The sequence below is a fragment of the Dasypus novemcinctus genome, chromosome 28 (assembly GCF_030445035.2).
Source record: "Dasypus novemcinctus isolate mDasNov1 chromosome 28, mDasNov1.1.hap2, whole genome shotgun sequence".
NCBI lineage: Eukaryota > Metazoa > Chordata > Mammalia > Cingulata > Dasypodidae > Dasypus > Dasypus novemcinctus.
This window is the reverse complement of record NC_080700.1, coordinates 15,676,238-15,695,176: the sequence shown is the minus strand read 5'-3', so window position 1 is coordinate 15,695,176 and position 18,939 is coordinate 15,676,238. Positions and strand designations below refer to the sequence as shown.

At 41.5% G+C, this 18,939-nt stretch overlaps 1 long non-coding RNA gene across 1 annotated transcript in view; it reads right to left on the bottom strand.

Moving 5' to 3' along the window:
- Window positions 1–8,076: 8,076 nt before the first annotated feature.
- The window catches only part of LOC139437800 (uncharacterized), an 81,621-nt gene continuing 70,758 nt past the window's right edge, over window positions 8,077–18,939 (bottom strand). Inside the window, exon 3 of the long non-coding RNA XR_011647701.1 lies at window positions 8,077–9,177. This is a non-coding gene — a long non-coding RNA (uncharacterized lncRNA). The remainder of the gene's footprint in view (window positions 9,178–18,939) is intronic.

Here is an 18,939-nt window from a genome sequence, read left to right as displayed (position 1 = left end):
GGGTAGAAGCTTACAATTACCAGGCCATAAAGCAAAAGTTACTTCCCTCACCAAAGTCTATTATGACCTGTTATAGCAAGATGGCTGTCAACATCTGCAAAGGATCAGGCCTCCTCTATTTTTTTAAAGCTATTTTTTACTATACTTCTTTATTTTTAAAAGAAACTTAGATTACATAAATTTTATGCAAAATATATAGGGGATTCCCATATGCCCTGCTCCCTAGCCCTCCTACATTTTCCCACATCAACAACATTATTCATTAGTGTGGTACATTTCCCTAATTGATGAACACATCTTGGAGCATTGCCACTTAGCATGGATTATAGCTTAAAGTGTCGTTCACACTCTCTCCCACACATTTTTAGAAGTTATTACAAGATACACAGTGGGCTGCATCTGTCAGTGTAAAGTCATTCAGGATAATTGCCAAGTCCTGAAAATGCCCTCAAGTTACACCTATTATTCCCTCCCATTCCCCTCAGAACCTCCAGGGGCCACGGCCTCCAAATCCATGATAAAAGTTCTTCCATTGCTAGGATCTTAAGTTTACAGCCAAAAAACTGTAAATGTATTCTAATATTCCCCTATCCTGAGTATTTTGGGATGGTGATGCCCACTCTACCTCGAAATGAGAGAAGACTTAGATCTCCATGAGGCAGATGGATGGGAGTTTCTAGCTTGCAGTTCAGACTCTCTCTGTTCCTTGAGATGTTCAGTATAAATCATTCTCCTTATTAGTTGTCCTGCTGAGTCCAATGAACAGGAGAATAGGTGTTGCAAATCTGTTGGGATTTAGGGACCAACTGGCACATGGACACCCCAATATTTAAGTCTCTTGGGCATACACCTATCAACTTTAGTACTAAGTATAGGTTCAAACAGAGGGGAGAAGAGCCATATGTAGGGAAAACACCTGAGTTCAACTTTATCACACTGGAGAGCATAAATTCCAAAGTAGGATGCCAAAATTGTGAGGTATCTGCCCTGCCTATTGTGTCTGGAGGTCTCCAGAGCTCTCAGGTGCCCTGCTATTTTGAGGTGATATTTACTTTGGCAGTGATGAGCTCCTGATCAGATTTGCATAAGCATAACCTCTGAAATGACACTCAACTTACTTTGAAGTCTCTTAGCCATATAAACTCATTCATGTTTACCATTTACCCCTTTTGGTCAAGGTCTTCTTCCAGTTGCATTGTTAGTTGGTGCTTGGTAATAATCCCTCAGTGCCAGGGTGGTTCATCCATAGGAGTCAAGTCCCATGCTGTGGGAAATATAATGCATATAAATGGTGATTTTGGCTTACAGAGAGGACACATTTGATCAACAAGGAGTCTCTCAGGTGGTAACATTGATGCACCCTATAATACTATGCTAAGTTTCAATTTCAAAATAAAGGTACATAAGTACAGTCATCACAATCAAGGTCACAACAATGGTCCATCTTCTTTCACTAGTCACTGCATGTGTACTCAGGGGATTCTTGCTGTCACATTAGAGAATGTGGCAGAGCACTCCAGGATGGGAATTTGATATTCTTTGGTTATTGTGTTAATCTCCACCCATTGGGTCAATGCCCCATGCATCCCTCATGTCTGACACCCCATGCCAATGATCCTCCCATGCCACAGTTGTAATGCTTCTGTGATCCAAAACTTTTTGTATGTACCATCGTACATTTATTACAATTGATGTACAAATATTGAAATATTACTACTACCATCAATGACTTATATTTGACCTTTCTGCAACTTATAACTTCTTTGAAGACAAAATGAAAAAGACACTGGGGAAATAAATGGAAGAAAATGTCACCATACATATGGGACAACAAATCTTACAATGATAAAAGGCAAAATGTCAAAAAAGTAACAATTTTTCTATAGTTTCTATTACCCCAAGGTGTTTCTTAAGTAAGAAAACCTTTTTTTTGTATTTTATTTCTTATTTTTAAAACTGTAATTATTATTTCATTTTCTTATCAATTGTATTTGGTTATTTTATTGGCTTCATTTTTGAAGAAGTTTTGGGTTACAGAAGGGTTACAACTGTGGCATGGGAGGATCATTGGTACAGGGTATTAGCAATAGGAGATACACGAGAGAAAGTTCACTTAGGCATAACTATAAGGCATATAAATATGTTCAAATGTTCATGGGGCATTGTCCCGGTGAGTAGATATTCAAACAATAAATGAAGGAATATTAAATTCCTATCCTGGGGAGCTCTGCCACATTCTCTAATGGACCAAAAATCCCCCAACTACAGGGGCAATGACTAGTGAAGGAAGGAAGGTCCATTGACAGGCTCTTGATATTGATGACTGTGCTTATGAACCTTTACTCTTGAAATAGAAACAGCCTACTATTATAGGATGCCTAAGAGTTATCTCCTGGGAGCCTCCTTGTTGCTCAAATGTGACCTCACTCTAAGCCAAACTCAGCATTTGAATATATTGACTTCCCCCTAGCATGGGACATGTCCCCCAAGGTTGAGCCTCCCTGGCACCAAGGGATTACTATCAAGCACCAACTAGCAATGCAATGCAACTGGAAAGAAAACTTGACCAAAAGGGGGGAAAGGTAAAGATAAATGTGTTTATATGGCTAAGAGACTTCAAAGCAAATCAGGAGGTCAATCCAGATGTTATGCTTATGCACATCTCAGCAGGATAACATTGACTGCCAAAGTAGGTAGTGACCCAAATAGCAGGACTCCTGAGGGTTCTGGAAACATCCAGACACTATAGTCATGACAGACAACTCAGGAGTTTGGTGCCTTACCAGTGAGCAATACTTGAGAATTTATTAAATTTAAATTTATTCCTAGGTATTTGATTCTTCTAGTTGCTATTGTAAATGGGGTTTTCTTCTTGATTTCTTCTCTAGAAGGCTTCAGAGAGAACATGGCCTTACCTACAACTTGATTATGAATGTCTAGCTTCCAGAACTGGGAGAAAATAAATTTCAATTGTTTTAAGTTACCCTCCTTTTTTCTTTTTCTTTTATTCTTTTTTTTTTCTTTTCTGCAGCCCTAGGAACTAGTAAATCCAGCCAAACTTTTAAGTGTAAGAATAGAGAAAAGATGACATATGCGGTCTCAAAAATATTTAGATTCCAAAAACTATTTCTCAGGTGTTAGAGAAAAATGGTGCTCACTGGGACACAGAGACAGATATGATGCTGGCAGGAAGTTTATTGAGAAGCTCTCCCAATGGAGGGGGTCTGAAGAATAGACATCAGCCCCCTGCTGGTATGGCAGGGGTCTGAAGAGAGACTTCAGCCCGTTTGTGGAAGGTGGTGGATATGACTTTATACAGTACATCAATAGCTGAGGAAACATTAGTCTGTGGGGAGGGTGTTAGTCCTCAAGTATAACCTGTGGTTAGTAAGGGGTTGTAAAAGTGAATTATTCTCATGTAGTGGGCTAGGAAGTAGAGTATTCTTGGAACGTGGGGGGTCTGTTGGTCTGGAAGGGATGAGGGTCTTTATCTGCTCCATTCCCACTGTGATATGGCTCATCCTTGGGGGAAATACACTGCCCTCCACACAGAGGCATCTTGCTCAGTCGATCAGAATAAGCCTTATGATCTGTTAATCATTGCAGACCTTGTAAGGGGAAGCCTCTAACATTCCTCTTTGACTATATATATATGATGAAGGATTTAAATAATGGGAATACTGAGCAGAATGGAAGGATGAGGGGATTCAGGACGTTGACTCAGTCTGGCTACTTCCTGCTGTCATGGGGTGGCAAATCCTGTCCAGTGGGTTCTGACTCTGGTTCTGAAGAGGTTATTGGTGTTGATGTAGCAAAAAGATGCCATTCACATATTCCTGAATTGTTGGTTGTACTGTTCACGTATGAATCAAAAAAGAAGCTATAAGAGACAAAAATCAAAAAGAAGTCGCATACTATCAGTAATGGTATTAAAACGAGTAAAAGGATTGGTTTTAAGGGTGAGGAAAGTAAGAGAGAAATGAGGATAGCCATGATGGATTTCTGTAACTGTTGTTTTGGGCCCTGGGAATGATTTCCATGTTTTCCTTTCAAGACTAAGATTTTTTCTACCTGCCCGGTTTGATTAATATAAAACAACAAGCTTCATTTATGATTGCACAGGTGCTTAGTACATCCTGTTGGATTAGGGACAGGGGTGGGGATTTGTGTTAATTGTCCTGTATGACATTGCAGTGATGGATATGGGCCATTACATATTTTGTCAAAACCTATAAAATTAAATGTAAACTATAATGTTAACTCTAGTCCGTGGTTAGTAGCAATGCTTCAATATGTGTTCATCAATTGTAACAAATGTACCACACTAGTGAAAGATGCTGTCAGGGGGGGAAAGTATGTGTGGAAGATGGGATATATGGAATCTCCTATATTTTTTATGTAAGATTTATGTAATATAAAGCTTCTTTAAAAATAAAAAAATAAAAAATAATTATGTATATTAAATCACATTGCTTTTATTATTAGTGCTATTTTCCGGTCAAAGTAAAATAAGTTTTTGCATAATTAAATAAAATGAATTCATTAAAAAAAGAATGATGGTAACAGTCCATTTTTTGTAAATGTCCTTTAAAGTTTTGGGGAAGTTTCTTCTATACCTTGCTCATTGAGAGTTCTTATCATAAAAGTATATTGGATTTAAAGGAGTTTTTTTTTCCTTTTCTATTGAAATGATCATGCAGTATTTCATTTACTCTATTGATATAATATTTGTTTAAGATATACAATTATTTTTATATGTTACTGGATTTATCTATCTAGTATTTTGTTGAGGTTATTGTCCCCATATTCCAAAAAGATATTTATATCACAATTTGGAGTGGGTCATGATTAGTTCATCTCTGAATGACAGGTGGAATATAAGTATGAATTTATATTCACCTTGAATTTTCTTTGTGGGTAATTGTCTAGAGATTTTTCTTTTCATCTCCAGAATTTCCATTTGATTCTTTTTAAAATGCCTATTTCTTTATTGATATTAACTATTTGGTACAATGTTACTAGTATATCTTCCTTTGCTTCTTTTATCAAGCTTTCTTCTTGTGAAAACATTTGTAATGACTACTTGAAATATTTTATTAAATGACATATGACCGTTCTCATAAGCAGTTTCTGTCATATGCATTTTTCCAGTGTATGAGTTATGTAGTTATGCATCTTCGCATGACACATTGATAATTTGTGTCATGCACAAGTTATTGTAGCTCATAATTTCTCATTGGAAACTGCACAGTCTGAGTAATATCATTTAGCAAGTCTAGGTACTGCTAGCCTGCCCTGCAGAGCTTGTTTCATGACTCCTTAGTTGTTCAGTGACTGGCTGAAAGAATTCAGTGAAGTATTCCTTCAACATGGTGTTAAGTCTCTGGTAGTTTCCTCAGGGAGGCGCACATTTGGTTATTCCTGCAGTCATCCTGGCCTGAGAGCTTACTGGTAGTCCACTCTTCAAATCTCCCATGGCCACACCTCACTGGTTTACATAATTACTAGTTGGTAAATTGCTCTAGTTGTTACAACTATACCGTGAAATCTGAATATTTCTATATACAATCTAATAAAACTTTGAGCCCTTCAGATAGTCAGGAGGTCAATGTTTGTTTTTTTCTAACCCAAGGGGTCTCCTCTCAGCTGTCTTATTCTCTATTTCTCATTTGTAAACTTCTTGGGTTTTGGTCTAGACTGTATCTTCATTAGTTCCATCATTCTTCTTCCAATTCCTTTCACTAAAATACCCACTGTTCATGAGAAAATTCTGAGGTTTAAATTCCTCCCAACTCTGTTCGAATGAATTCAGCCAAGATCTTTTATCAGAACTCTCAAGATGGGGCTGGGAAAATAAAACCTTACTTTGAGAGAAACCCCTGTTCTAGGTAGTATTTTGTGAATAAGAAAAGACAGATTAAGGTCCTCTGTTTGCCACTCTTTGCTTGGAAACAGCCTCATGAGCCAAAAAGGAATCTCCTCAGGGGGCCACACCCAAGATCATGCCTCAATTTCATGAGTGGAGGGTAAGCAAAAGAAGGAAGCACTACCTCTTGATCACACTAGCCCTGGACTCAAACTTGGAAACAGCATCTGGGTCAGGGTGAGAGCTGTGGATGTCCTGTTCTTCCCAGGAAGAAAAAACTCTAAGGGACTTTACTCATTTAGATTTCTTCATTCAGCATAGTTGTACTTCATTGTTTTGTTGTTGCATATCAAGCATTCATTGACTTGAATGGTAAGTTGTGTTTCAATATAGCCATATATCTCAATATGTTTCTCTTTTAACCAGCTGATTGGCATTTTCATTGCTTCCAATTTATGGGTATTACAATGCAACCTAGCAGTCATTATGGATAAGTAGATTGCTGTGAACAATCTTGCTCTTATTCTTACAAGAACAACAAATACAAGGAATCTGGAAAAACTGCAAATTATCAAAATGTACTCAACATGTCAAAATATTGACGTCATAGAGCTAAGAAAATTACTAAAATCTTGAAACAGAGAGGTGCTAAAAAGGAGACATAGGACCGAAACTAAAATCTAGTTGGGGCCTTTGTCATGACATCACTTACAAGTTAGTGAAAAGATTAAACTAGTAATTGTTAATAAATTTCTAAACTATGAGTGTGATAAAGTTCCTAGAGTGATTTTCACATTGGCCATATCCATACTTCTTTGCAGACTTTTTCTCCAAAAACAGGGATAATATACCAGAAACTATACAGAACTAATAATAGATTATTCCTCAGTGGTGTTTTGGGAGAGGAACAGCAACTATTGTAGAAATGCACTGCAAACATCCTTAGGTTTACTATTTTTAAAAAAACATAAAATTATTCTGCATGGTGAAAACAAATTAAACTAATATCCTATGGGCACAGGTGGGATCCAGTAGAAGGTGGAGGGAGGCAGAGTTCTTCAAGCAACTCATGTCCAGAGCCTATCCTCCTTCACTGAGGAATAAAAGTCTTCCCCCACAAACGAAGTTCTCTGAAATAAGCAGTTAAAAACAATGCAGCTTAGTAAGCAACATCTGGGAAACTACGCACTCTACCCCAGGGAGGGGCAGAAATACACGGCAAGCCAAGCATTGCCCCATAAGGAGGAACAGGGCCCTTGGATGATATTCCCATCACTGCCCATCTGCTCCTACCCCTCATATCCCAGCTTCTCCACAGGAATCTTGGATTCAGAGAGGAAAAGAACCAGGAGGCAGCTCTGCTTCAGGGGACTGTCCTGTTCTGAAAGGCTCACCCTGCCCTGCCCTGGCCGTGGGGCCTGCACACCTGGGACCTTGAACTCTCCTTCCTCGACACAAGCCCCACTGATGAGACAGCTCTTTCGCACATGCAGAAGCAGAGCAGGTAAAGGGGCTTGAGGGATGCTCAGCTCCACAGAATGCTAGACCATGACGGCGAGCCCACACCTGATCAGGTCAGCCTCCCTGTAAGGGCCCTTCAGTGACCTCTGCCTTTGGAAGCCTAGAGATGTGGATGGAGGATTAGAGTTTCACAAGTTCTTTCTCTCTCTGTTTTCTTTTTTTAGACTTATTTTATTTCTTTCTCTCCCTCCCCTCTCCACCCCCCCCCCCATTGTCTGCACTCTGTGTCCATTCTCTGTGTTTTCTTCTGCCTCCACTTGCATTACCTGGCAGAACTGGGAAACTGCGTCCCTTTTTTTGTTGTTGTTGCGTCATCTTGTAATATACGGTGCCACTCCTGGGTAGGCTGCGCTTTTTTCACCCAGGGTGACTCTCCTTACGGGACACACTCCTTGCACATGGGGCACCCCTATGCGGGGGTGCACCTGCATGGCAGGGCCCTCCTTGCCCACTGCAGCACTGCACATGGGCAGCTTTCCACACGGGTCAGGAGGCTCTGGGGATCGAACCCTGGATCCTCCATATGATAGGTGGATGCTCTATCAGTTGAGCCATGTCTGCTTCCCACAAGTTCTTTCTGATGACCTTACCTGATTCACAGAAAACTGTTAGAGGGAGCTTAAAGTTGTGGAAAACATTTGATGATATTAAAGAAAAAGAATATGACAAATGATTGATTGCCACAGGCATAAAAAAAATTAAAGACTTTAGTTAAATATAAATGGATCAAGAATGTTAATTAGAATAAAAAATTATGCACTATGAACTGTTCTTTTTATCTTTATATATCCACAGTATTATATATTGAAAAGCTATATGAATGTTACAATGATGGCATTTTATGTAATAAAACCATAATTATAAGGGTCTTAATATGCATGCAGGGAATTGGATTCAAATACCACATGGTATTGAGATGGAGGGAACAAAATAAGGCACTGGGAATCTTCCCTTTGAGAGGGCCAGGCTGTCCAATTCCTTCTTCAGTTGAGGACATAGAACTCTACATGGTGGAGGGTGGGGTTTAATTTGCCTGGGAATTCTCAAACATTTGAGTTAGGTTGAGGAAAATAACCTCATAAGGATGGTAAATGTAAGTTTTGTTAACATTTTCAAGCATATTTACAAGAGGATCAATTCCCACAATTTACATAAAATTATATATGAACTATATGTATGAATGTAATTAAATATACATTTAGTAACATTACAAGAAATCAGTCTGTGTTTGAATCTTGGGTACATCATTGCACTAGCACTACTTAGAAAAGATGCCATGGCTGTGCTCTGGGAGTCACCTGTTTAGAAACAAGAAGAGGGAAGATAAATCAAGGATAAGAAACTTCTCCCCAGCTTCTCAGAACCTGGCCCTGGGGATGGGCCCTGAGTACTCGCTGGTGGCCATGAGGTTACCCTGCCGCCCAGCCACCTCCTGTGCCCTGCGGGGAAGGATTTTGTCTGGGCTCACAATGATTTCCCCTAACTGTGTATCTCACACAATGATACCCAATAGTGTCCTCAGTTCTGAGGCTGATCAGTTTTAAATATACTTCATTCTTGGAAATGTCTCTGGTGATGCTGAGTCCAGGCTGAGAAGTTGGGTGATAGTTTGTACTTCTACCACTAATTATCCTGCCGACCCCCTCTAGCCTTTCTCCTGGAGCCTGGCGGGTCCGATTCGTCTTATAGTCAGTTAAAGAGAATCCAGAGGCTTTGCAGGTGAGCGACAGGGTCTGCGAGGGCTCCACCATCAGGTCCTGACTCCCTCAAGGGTACCTGGTGCAGGACACCTGAGGATGAGAAGAGCAGTGAGTCATGTACTTGGATGTATCACCCCATTACCTTCAGGTCTGAATCCTGAGACACTCACATCTGGAAGCTGCCACCAGAAAGAGGAAGAACCATGAGGCTTTCATGTTCTGGGGGATAAGGTCCATGGAACCCAGGAAATATTTTCCAGACTGAGGAGGAACGTGAATTTAAGTAAACGTTTGCTGTGGTCTCATCTGTTCACCTGCGAGGTTATTTGCATTTGGGAGGCAACTTTGTATGTAAAATAAAGGGGATAAAGGGAGGTCCTTGTCCTTGGGAGGAGGAGGCTGCTGAGCCTGTGACAGGCAGTCCTTTCCCTGGACTGCCCCTCCCTGAACTGTACAGGTCTCTTTACTGCCGGGCAGGTAATGTGTTGAATGGGGAGTCAGAGGGAGTATGTTCATTGTGCCTCTGCTCCCAGGGATTGTACAGATATATATACATATATACATATATGTATTTGCATGTGTCCATTTCATATATATGGAATATATAACATGTACATATTTATAATATGTATGTATACCCTAAAAATATTGAGTATAGTGGATTTGGGTTGGTTTTTGCAGTGTCAGTGGAAGAAAGGATGTTTGGTGCCACTTTTTCCAATTTGTTGATGTCATTCCTCGCTTATTACTTCATGTGTGAAATGTAAGTAAATTGGCAGAGCTGTTTTATATTTTCACTAGTAACTTTAGTGGTATAATCCCCTGGTGGAGTCGGAAAAGCCCAGGGTGTGCCCTCCCCGCTGACCACCGAGACCACCCAGCACCACTCGCCCTGGCCCCTCCTGTGCTGCTGGGCAGGCCAGCCCCACTCACCATCAGCCATCCCTGAACATTGACTGACTTAGGTCCACTCATCTCTGAGTATGCCTTTCTACCTCATATACTGATCAGAACAGGCACTCAACATATTGCAACCTGGCTTTTCAAAAATAATAGTTAAAGATTAAATAATAAATTTTGTTAGGCCTTCATCTGCTTCCAAGCTGGGGAGGCAGCAATGTGAGGTGAAAAGGAGCTGGCCTGGGCACTGAAGTCACAAATGCTTATGCCAGGATTTGGAGATTCAGAAGAACATCCTAAGTCATGTTCCAAGGTTAGGGTCACCATGAGGCATTCAGGAAGTCACGCATGAGGGTACTGTGAGGGGAGGTGCAGGCAGGAAAATGAAATCCACATGGGAGTGAATTTTGTCACTGAGGACATTGTGCTGAAGGTTAAAGTGCATTTTCCAGGGGTGACATATTTCCACATCTCCCAGTTTGGTGCATTGATTTTGAGTTTGACATTTGATTGTGTTTATTCATGCAGATGCCGTTTGGTATACATTGTTTGTTTCACATAACTTTATACCTTTTATTTATCAATGAAAATACCCATATTTAAGTGCATTAATAAAATTTCACTGACCCTCTATCTTTTGTTTTCTTTTGTTTCTTTTCCACTGATTTGGCTCCCTTGTCTGTTTTTGCTCAATGTTTTGCTCAATGTTTTGCTCATTGTTAGCTCATTGTTGACTTGTTTTCTGCTTGTTTTTCTCATTGTCTAGTCATTTTTTTCTTCTTTATTTTCTACACTAAAAAAATATGAGGGCCCCATATACTCCCCACCCTCCTCACCTCACTCCTCCCACATCAACAACCTCTTCCATCATCATGGCACATTCACTGCAGCTGGTGAACACATTCTGGAGCACTGCTGCCCCACATGGGCAGTGGTCCACACTGTAGTCTGTACTTTCCCCCAGCCCACCCAGTGGGCTGGACACACAATGTCCAGTGTCTGTCCCTGCAGCACCACCCAGGACAACCCCAAATCCTGAAAATGCCCCCACATTATATCTCTTCTTCCCTCTCCTACCCTCAGCAGCTACTGTGGCCACTTTCTCTACATCAGTGCTACAATTTCTTCCATTGCTAATCACAATAGTTCCACAGCAGAACACCAGTAAGTCCACTCTAATCCATACTCTATTCCTCCATCCTGTGGACCCTGGGATGGTTATGTCCAGTCCCCCTCTACATCAAGAGGGGGCTTAGATTCCACATGGATGATGGATGCAATTCTCCTGCTTGCAGTTGTAGGCACTCTTGGCTCCCTGGTGTGGTGGTTGACCTTCTTTACCTCCCTGTTCACTGGCCAGGGTAAGTCCAATAAATCAGAAAGTAGGAGTTGAAAGTCTGCTGAGGCTCAGGGCTGGCCTGTCAGCCTGGATGTCACATGGACAATCCAGAGATCCAGGTCTCCTGAGTATACACAAACCCCAATGCCAACCACAGGTCCGGTAAAAGAGAAGAGGCATGTGTAGAAAGGTCATATCTGAGTCCAACACCATCACACTCAGGAACACAAACTCCAAAGTAGGGCCAACTGACATGGCACTGAACTCCAGAGTCATCTGCCATGATCATACAACCTGTGGGTCTCTGCAGCCCTCAGAAGAACCAGTACCTGGAGTTCTATCTACTTTGGCTGTCTCTGGTACCCTGCCGAGGCATGCATAAACATTACCCCTCTGATGACCTTCCAACTCTTTTTTGGAGACTCATAGCCATATAAACTCATTTGTCCTTTCCATTTCCCCCTTTTATCCAAAGTCAAAAAGCATTTTTAACAGCTGATATTACATGTAGGCTGAGATATTCTGCTGGTCTGAGTTGACCCCTTTATTCAAGGTCTTTTTCTAGTTACATCATCAGCTGGTGTTTGGTAGTAATTCCTCGGTGCTTCCTCAAAATTAAAGCCTTTTTCACCTCAAAGGAGTTTGTCAACAAAGTGAAAAGAGAGCATATACAATGGGAGAAAATATTTGGTAACCATATATGTGATAGGAGACTTATATCCTGTATATATAAAGAACTCCTATGTCTTGAAAATAAAAAGACAAACAACACATTTAAAAAATGGGAAAAACATTTGAACAGACGCTTCTCCAAAGAAGATATACAAATGGTTAAAAAACACATGAAAAAATGCTCAAAATCACTAGCTATTAAGGAAATGCAAATCAAAACAACGTGATACCATCTTACTCCCATAAGACTGTCTAGTCATTGTTTTTGCTTGTTGTTTGCTTCTCATCTGTTTGTTTTCTTTAGGAAGCATCAAACTGAACCAGGAGGTCCCACGTGGGATGTAGGCGCTCGACTGCTTGAGACACATCTGCTCCCTGAACCTGTATTTTAGGCCATGTAAGCAGAGTCAAGACCAGGTTTATCTTATGCTTTCAATAGGATAAAGAGTGAAATCGTAAGAAGAAACTCCAGATGCTAAAAAGAAGTCCCCTTATACCTCCTGCACAAGCACTTGGTCCTGTCCCCTAGACTATTTGCTCCTCCTGCCCCCAGCACTTTGTCCTGGTTCTGACCTGGGACTTAAGGGCCCTGAGCCCCTCTGCCCCTACCCTGATCCTGGCTCCTGAGCCACTCCTATTTCCCCTGCTCCTGGCCACTCGGCTACAAAGCCTGGAGTGTCTCCTGGCCCTGGCCTTGGCCCTGGCCTCATGATTTTTGAGCTCCCTTGCCCCAAACCTGGTCCTGGCTCCTGGACTCCATGCTCCTGACGCCTTCTGCCCTGCCTGGGCCCTGGACACTAGGGTTCGTGGTCCCAAGCTCTCCCTCCAACTGCTCCAGGACCTGTGTTTTGGACTCAGTAGTGCTGAGCTTCCCCGCACCTGTCCATGTTCCTGGCCCCTGGGCTCAGTGGCCCATAACTCTCCCCCCACCTGACCCCAGTCCAGGTCCCTGGACTCCATGATCCAGAGCTCCCCTTGTACCTGCCCTGTACCTGCATTTTGGCTCAGTAGTCTGGTCTTGAGCTGCCCCTCACCTGCCCCTTGTTCTTGTCTCTGAGATACATGCTTCTGACTCCCCCTGTACCCCCTGCACCTACCCTGGTCCTGAGCCTGGCCTTGGGATTCCTGAAAGCCCCCTGCACTCAGTCCTGGTCCAAAGGCAGCTGTAGGCCTGGGCTCCTACCTTCTTCCCTGCCAAGTGGGTCCCATAGCAAATCTTCCATCTTGAGCATTCAGGTTGTTGGCTGTAGGTGGCACCTAGAACTGTCCTAGACAGGAGTCCTGCCCATTGGTGACTGAGCTACAGTGGGGTTCAGTAGTGCAATTGTAGCTGCCCAGCATCTGCAAGCTTCTCTGGGATCCAGAGACCCGTGGGCACTGAACTTGCTCACTCTCCTCTCAGTAGCTGGACTCTTGGGCATCCACAGGGACACTGATGAGTCAGAACAATTGATCACTGGGAGGGAAGGAGAAACACAGACCCTTAGAGAAAACTCCCAATGGCAAAATATGCCCTCTGATGCTTCTGTCTGCACAAGATCCCAGCTCAGTGTGGTCCTGGAGGGCACTCTGCAGGGGAGATTTGAGTCTAGGTTCACACTCAAGAAAGTGTGTACACCCAACACCATTACAAGTTCTCCCTTGCCTCTGTAATTCCCCCAACCTCCTCCTCCAACCCACTGCCATGTCCCAAGATAACTACTGATCTTCTTTATGTTACAGTGGATTAGTTTGCATCTTCCAGAATTTAAATAAATTGAATTATAAAGTACTTGCATTTATTTCTTTACCTTCTATCACTCAGTATACTTTTCAGTAATACATCCATGTGCTTGTGAGTACCATTCATTATTCTGAGTTATATTCCTATTATTCAAATATATGCAAAGAGCTCAATATGTTTATTCACCCGCTGATATATATTAAGACTATTTATAGTTTCCGGATATTAAAAAGAAGTCTAATACTCAGAGAAAACAATTTCTATTTTTTTTTTAAAGATTTATTTATTAATTTTTCTCCCCTTCTCCCCCACCCCCACCCCGGTTGTCTGTTCTGTCTATTTGCTGCATCATCTTCTTTATCCGTTTCTGCTGTTGTCAGAGGCACAGGAAACTGTGTTTCTTTTTGTTGCGTCATCTTGTTGTGTCAGCTCTCCGTGTGCATGGTGCCATTCCTGGGCAGGCTGCACTTTCTTTCACACTGGGCAGCTCCCCTTATGGGGCGCACTCCTTGTGCGTGGGGCTCCCTTACACGGGGGACATCCCTGCGTGGCACAGCACTCCATGTGCGCATCAGCACTGTGCATGGCCCAGCTCCACACGGGCCAAGGAGGCCCGGGGTTTGAACTGCGGACCCCCCATGTGGTAGACAGACGCCCTAACCACTGGGCCAAGTCTGAATCCAACAATTACTATTATTTCTACAAAAACAGCAAATCAACAACTACAAAAACTGAACAAACTGCAAATTAACTAGTTGAGTTCAGTACATCAGGTAATTGAAATCACAGGGCTTTAAGCTTGAGAGGCAGATACCTGCAAGCAGAAAGAGTACCTAAACATTAGTTTACCTGTGGGAGATATCAGCAGTTTACCTAGGGGAGATGTCAGCAGATGGGATTTACACTAATAGAAGATCACACTGGCATTTGTAATCAATTTCTTAAGACAGTGTGATCAAGGCATAAGACCAACAGCCACATGTCTAGAAGGATTCACCCAGCATTAGGGAGAATTGGCACCATGTTCCCCCCTTCCTGGTGGTGCTGCCTGGGGGAGAGGAAGGGCAGCCTCTGCTGAAAAGTGCACAGACCCACCTCCCCAGCTCCACTGCAGATGAAATAATCTGATGGGGGCAATCACCATGGCCTTTATCCTACAGGGGAAATCCCATAGAAACTGGGAGGGATTAGATTCTACTACCCAAACTCTCTCACCGCCTCCTCTACCTTCCCTCAGGAAAAAAACGTTTTCCCCAGGACAGGCACTGAGTCACAGAAGACACTGAGGGAAGGAAAACCACTCCAGTTGTTTGAGGGAAGAGATGGGAAAAGCAACACTCTCCCCTCAGGAACAGGAACCTGTGCTAATTCCTCAACTGCCCGGTGAGGAGGAGGGCCAGGGACACAGGGACTTTCAGCTGGGAGAGCTGAAAGGGGGAACGCTCTCTGCAGAGGGCACAAAGAAAAACCCCAAGTCAAAAAGGCAGAAAAAAACAAGTTAACAGTAGTAGAAACTAACATTTTGGTGGCCAGAGCAGAAAAAAATCAACTCAGGTAGACATGGCAACAACAACCTCCATGTCAGGTCTGGCTCGACTCAGACAACCCCACAGTAAAGCTTAGCAGAAGGTGGGGGTGATCACATTGAAGCAGCAATAAAGGAATGAACACTACAATTAATAATAACATAAAAACGATATAACAATATCTACTCTCTAACACAACATATCTAGCTTTCTACAAAATTTTTAGAGTAAATCAAAAAGCAAGAAAGAATTCTTCACAACTACTCAAATGAGACTAATATGTGATCCAGATACAGGAATTAAAATAAAAAATATATATATATATTTTTTAAGATTTTTTATTTATTTCTCTCCCCTTCCCCCCCCAGCCCCAGTTGTCTGTTCTCTGTGTCTATTTGCTGCGTGTTCTTTGTCCGCTTCTGTTGTTGTTAGCGGCACGGGAATTTGTTTCTTTTTGTTGCGTCATCTTGTTGCATCTGTTCTCCGTGTGCACAGTGCCATTCTAGGGCAGGCTGCACTTCCTTTTGCACTGGATGGCTCTCCTCGATGGGGCGCACTCCTTGTGCGTGCAGCTCCTCTACCCAGGGGACACCCCTGCATGGCACGGCACTCCTTGTGCGCATCAGCAAAGCACATGGGCCAGCTCCCCACGGGTCAAGGAGGCCTGGGGTTTGAACCACGGACCTCCCATGTGGTAGACGGACGCCCTAACCACTGGGCCAATTCCGCTTCCCAAAATAAAAATATATAAACAAGGAATTTAATGCACTATGATTAATATGCTGATGTTCTTTTTGTTTTTTATTTTTTTTAACAGATAACACAAAACATGTGAATCCAGTGGCAATGTCACTGCCATTTTTCAGGTGAACAAACTCCGAGCAGAATAGAGGAGCTGTGTGCTCTGCTGAAGAGCTCATCCCTGGTGAGAAGTCCCAGCGTCTGGGCCTGGGCTCCCCACTGAGACTGCTCCCATGAACCAGCAAAAGCACATCTTGTGACATTCTGAGTTAGGCTTCAGAAGCCCTTTCTCAATACTGGTGTGATTTGCTGCATTCCAATCTTTACTTAAAGAGCATATAGATTTTCAGGGTTCGTGTTGACTAATTTGTCGGAGTCTCTGATATTTCACATGTCATTATCTCTCTCTTGCTACTTCTGCAAGATGCCTTCATTTGTTTATTTGCAACAGCTTTATTGAGATATAAATTACATGCAATAAATTGCATATATTTATTATTTCCAGTTTGGTAAGTAATCACGTATGTGCATACCCATTAAACATACATACTTAATTCCTACCTCCAATTCATTCTCACTTCCTACTCTGTCCAAAGACATCAACTGATATTGATTTTTGTTTGTTCTTATTTAGTCTCCATCTTTGAGAATTTATAAAAATTGAATTGTACAGTATATACTTTTGTTAAGTTTTAATCTCTGTACTTATTTGGGATTGCACCCTTTTTAGTGGCTATGAGGCATTCATTGATGTTGTTGCTGAGTGCTTTTCTAATGGTTTCTTAGAACACCAGGTATTTATGTATTTACCTGTACATGATTACTTGGAAAGTTTCCAGTTTTGAGCTTTTACAGAAAAAGCTACTGCAAAGGTTTATTATATAAAAATCTGAAAAAAACGTTTGATGCATTAGATGATTGTTGTAACTGTATGCTGTTTACAAGAAAACCAATTTAAATTTAAGAGCTGCAAAGGGGAAAAAGCAAAATTTGAATAGAAAAGAAGAAAGAAGGAAAAAAGAGAAAGAGGGAAAAGAGAAAGAGAAGAAGAAAGAAAGAAAGAAAGAAAGAAAGAAAGAAAGAAAGAAAGAAAGAAAGAAAGAAAGAAAGAAAGAAAGAGAAAAAAAAGAGAGACAGACCTTGAAACCATGGACAAAAGGAAAGTATCAGTATATTTGATACTTTTATCTTGCACTGCTATAGCAATTTCATTACAGGCCAAGGAGAAAATAAAACTACCATATTGAATAAATTACTAAAACTTTTCTACTTTTAATAGTATTTTCCATTTGATAGATTTATGGTCATGTCCTGTTCAAAAAGACAAGATTCTTACCATATTTTAAATATTATTATAGGTTGCCACTGAAAGAAAAAATTTACATTGTCACTGAACATCAAGGTTGAAAATCTGTCCTGCATGAAAAATAAACCTAAAAATCATGTGAATAAAAGAAAAAACATTATTATATTATAGGACTTCAAAGATAAAGTCCTCACAATGTGCCATCTAAATGTGAATACTCGTTCTGCTTGGAGTTGCTTAGATGTAGGGTTTCCTTGCTTCTGCCCCTTGTCACTCTTATTCTGCATTTTTAACCAACAGTATTCATTAAGGCAAACATATTCTTTTCTGAAGAGGTCTTAAGCAAATTGTGGACAAATTGCAAACTTTTAGCATTAAAAGAGGTTAAACACATACATAGCCTTGAGTAATATAGATTAAGTATCTTTTTTCTTGGACTAGTGACAAGAAAAGGTGAACAATGTCAAAAAGTTTAAAATTCAGCACACAAGCCATTCCTAACAGTGCTTCTGTACCTTTAAGCTCTTAACAGTATAGAATTTATGTAAATGCAATAAGGAATTCAAGCTTGGCATTCCACCCAAGCAGGATTTTAAACTATATATACAGAAAGGAGATGATAAATACAAAATTAGAAGGATCCTTCTGTTTTTCCTTATAGATTTGAAAATTGACAAACATTTTAAAAATTTATTTTTATTGTCTTTTTTTTAAAGATACATTGAGCACACAAAATGTTACATTAAAAAACATACGAGATTCCCATATACCCCACTCTCCCACACACACACACTCCTCCCACAGCAACAACCTCTTTCATCTATGTGGCACATTCATTGCATTTGATGAATACATTTTGGAGCGTGGCTACACAGCATGGATTATAGTTTACATTGTAGTTTACATTCTTCACCAGCCCATTCAGAAGAGTTATGGCAGGATATATCATGTCCTGCATCTGTCCTTGCAATATCACTCAGGACAACTCCAAGTCCCAAAAATGCTCCCATATCACACTTCTTCCTCTCCCTGCCCTTGGCAAGTCCCATGGCCACTGTCTCCACATCAATAATACAATTTCTTCCATTGCTAGAATCACAATAGTTCTATAGTTGAATACCAGTAATTCTAGTCTAATCCATATTTTATTCCTCCATCCTATGGACCCTGAGATGGTGATGTCCACTTCACCTCTAAATCAAGAGGAGGCTTAGATCCCACATGGCTGAAGGGTGGGATTCTCCTGCTTGCAGCTATAGATTTTCTCAGTTCCCTGGTGTGGTGATTGACCATCCTCAGCTCCTGAGCTGACCTAAGTCCAATGAACCAGAGAGTATGTATTGCAACTCTGCCGAGGTTCAGGGCCCAGATGGCACATGATCAGTCCAGAGATTCAAGTCTCCTGAGCATACACCAAACCCAGCACCAACCACAGGTTCGGTAAAAGTGACAGAAGAGGCATGTGTAGAAAGGTTACATCTGAGTCCAATTCCATCATACTCAGGAGCACAAATTCCAAAGTAAGGCCCACTGGCAAGGCACTGAACTCCAGAGCCATCTGCCATGACCATAGGACCAGGGTGTCTCTGTAGCCTTCAGAAGCACCTAGGTTTTATCTACTTTGGCTGTCCTGGGATCCTGCTGA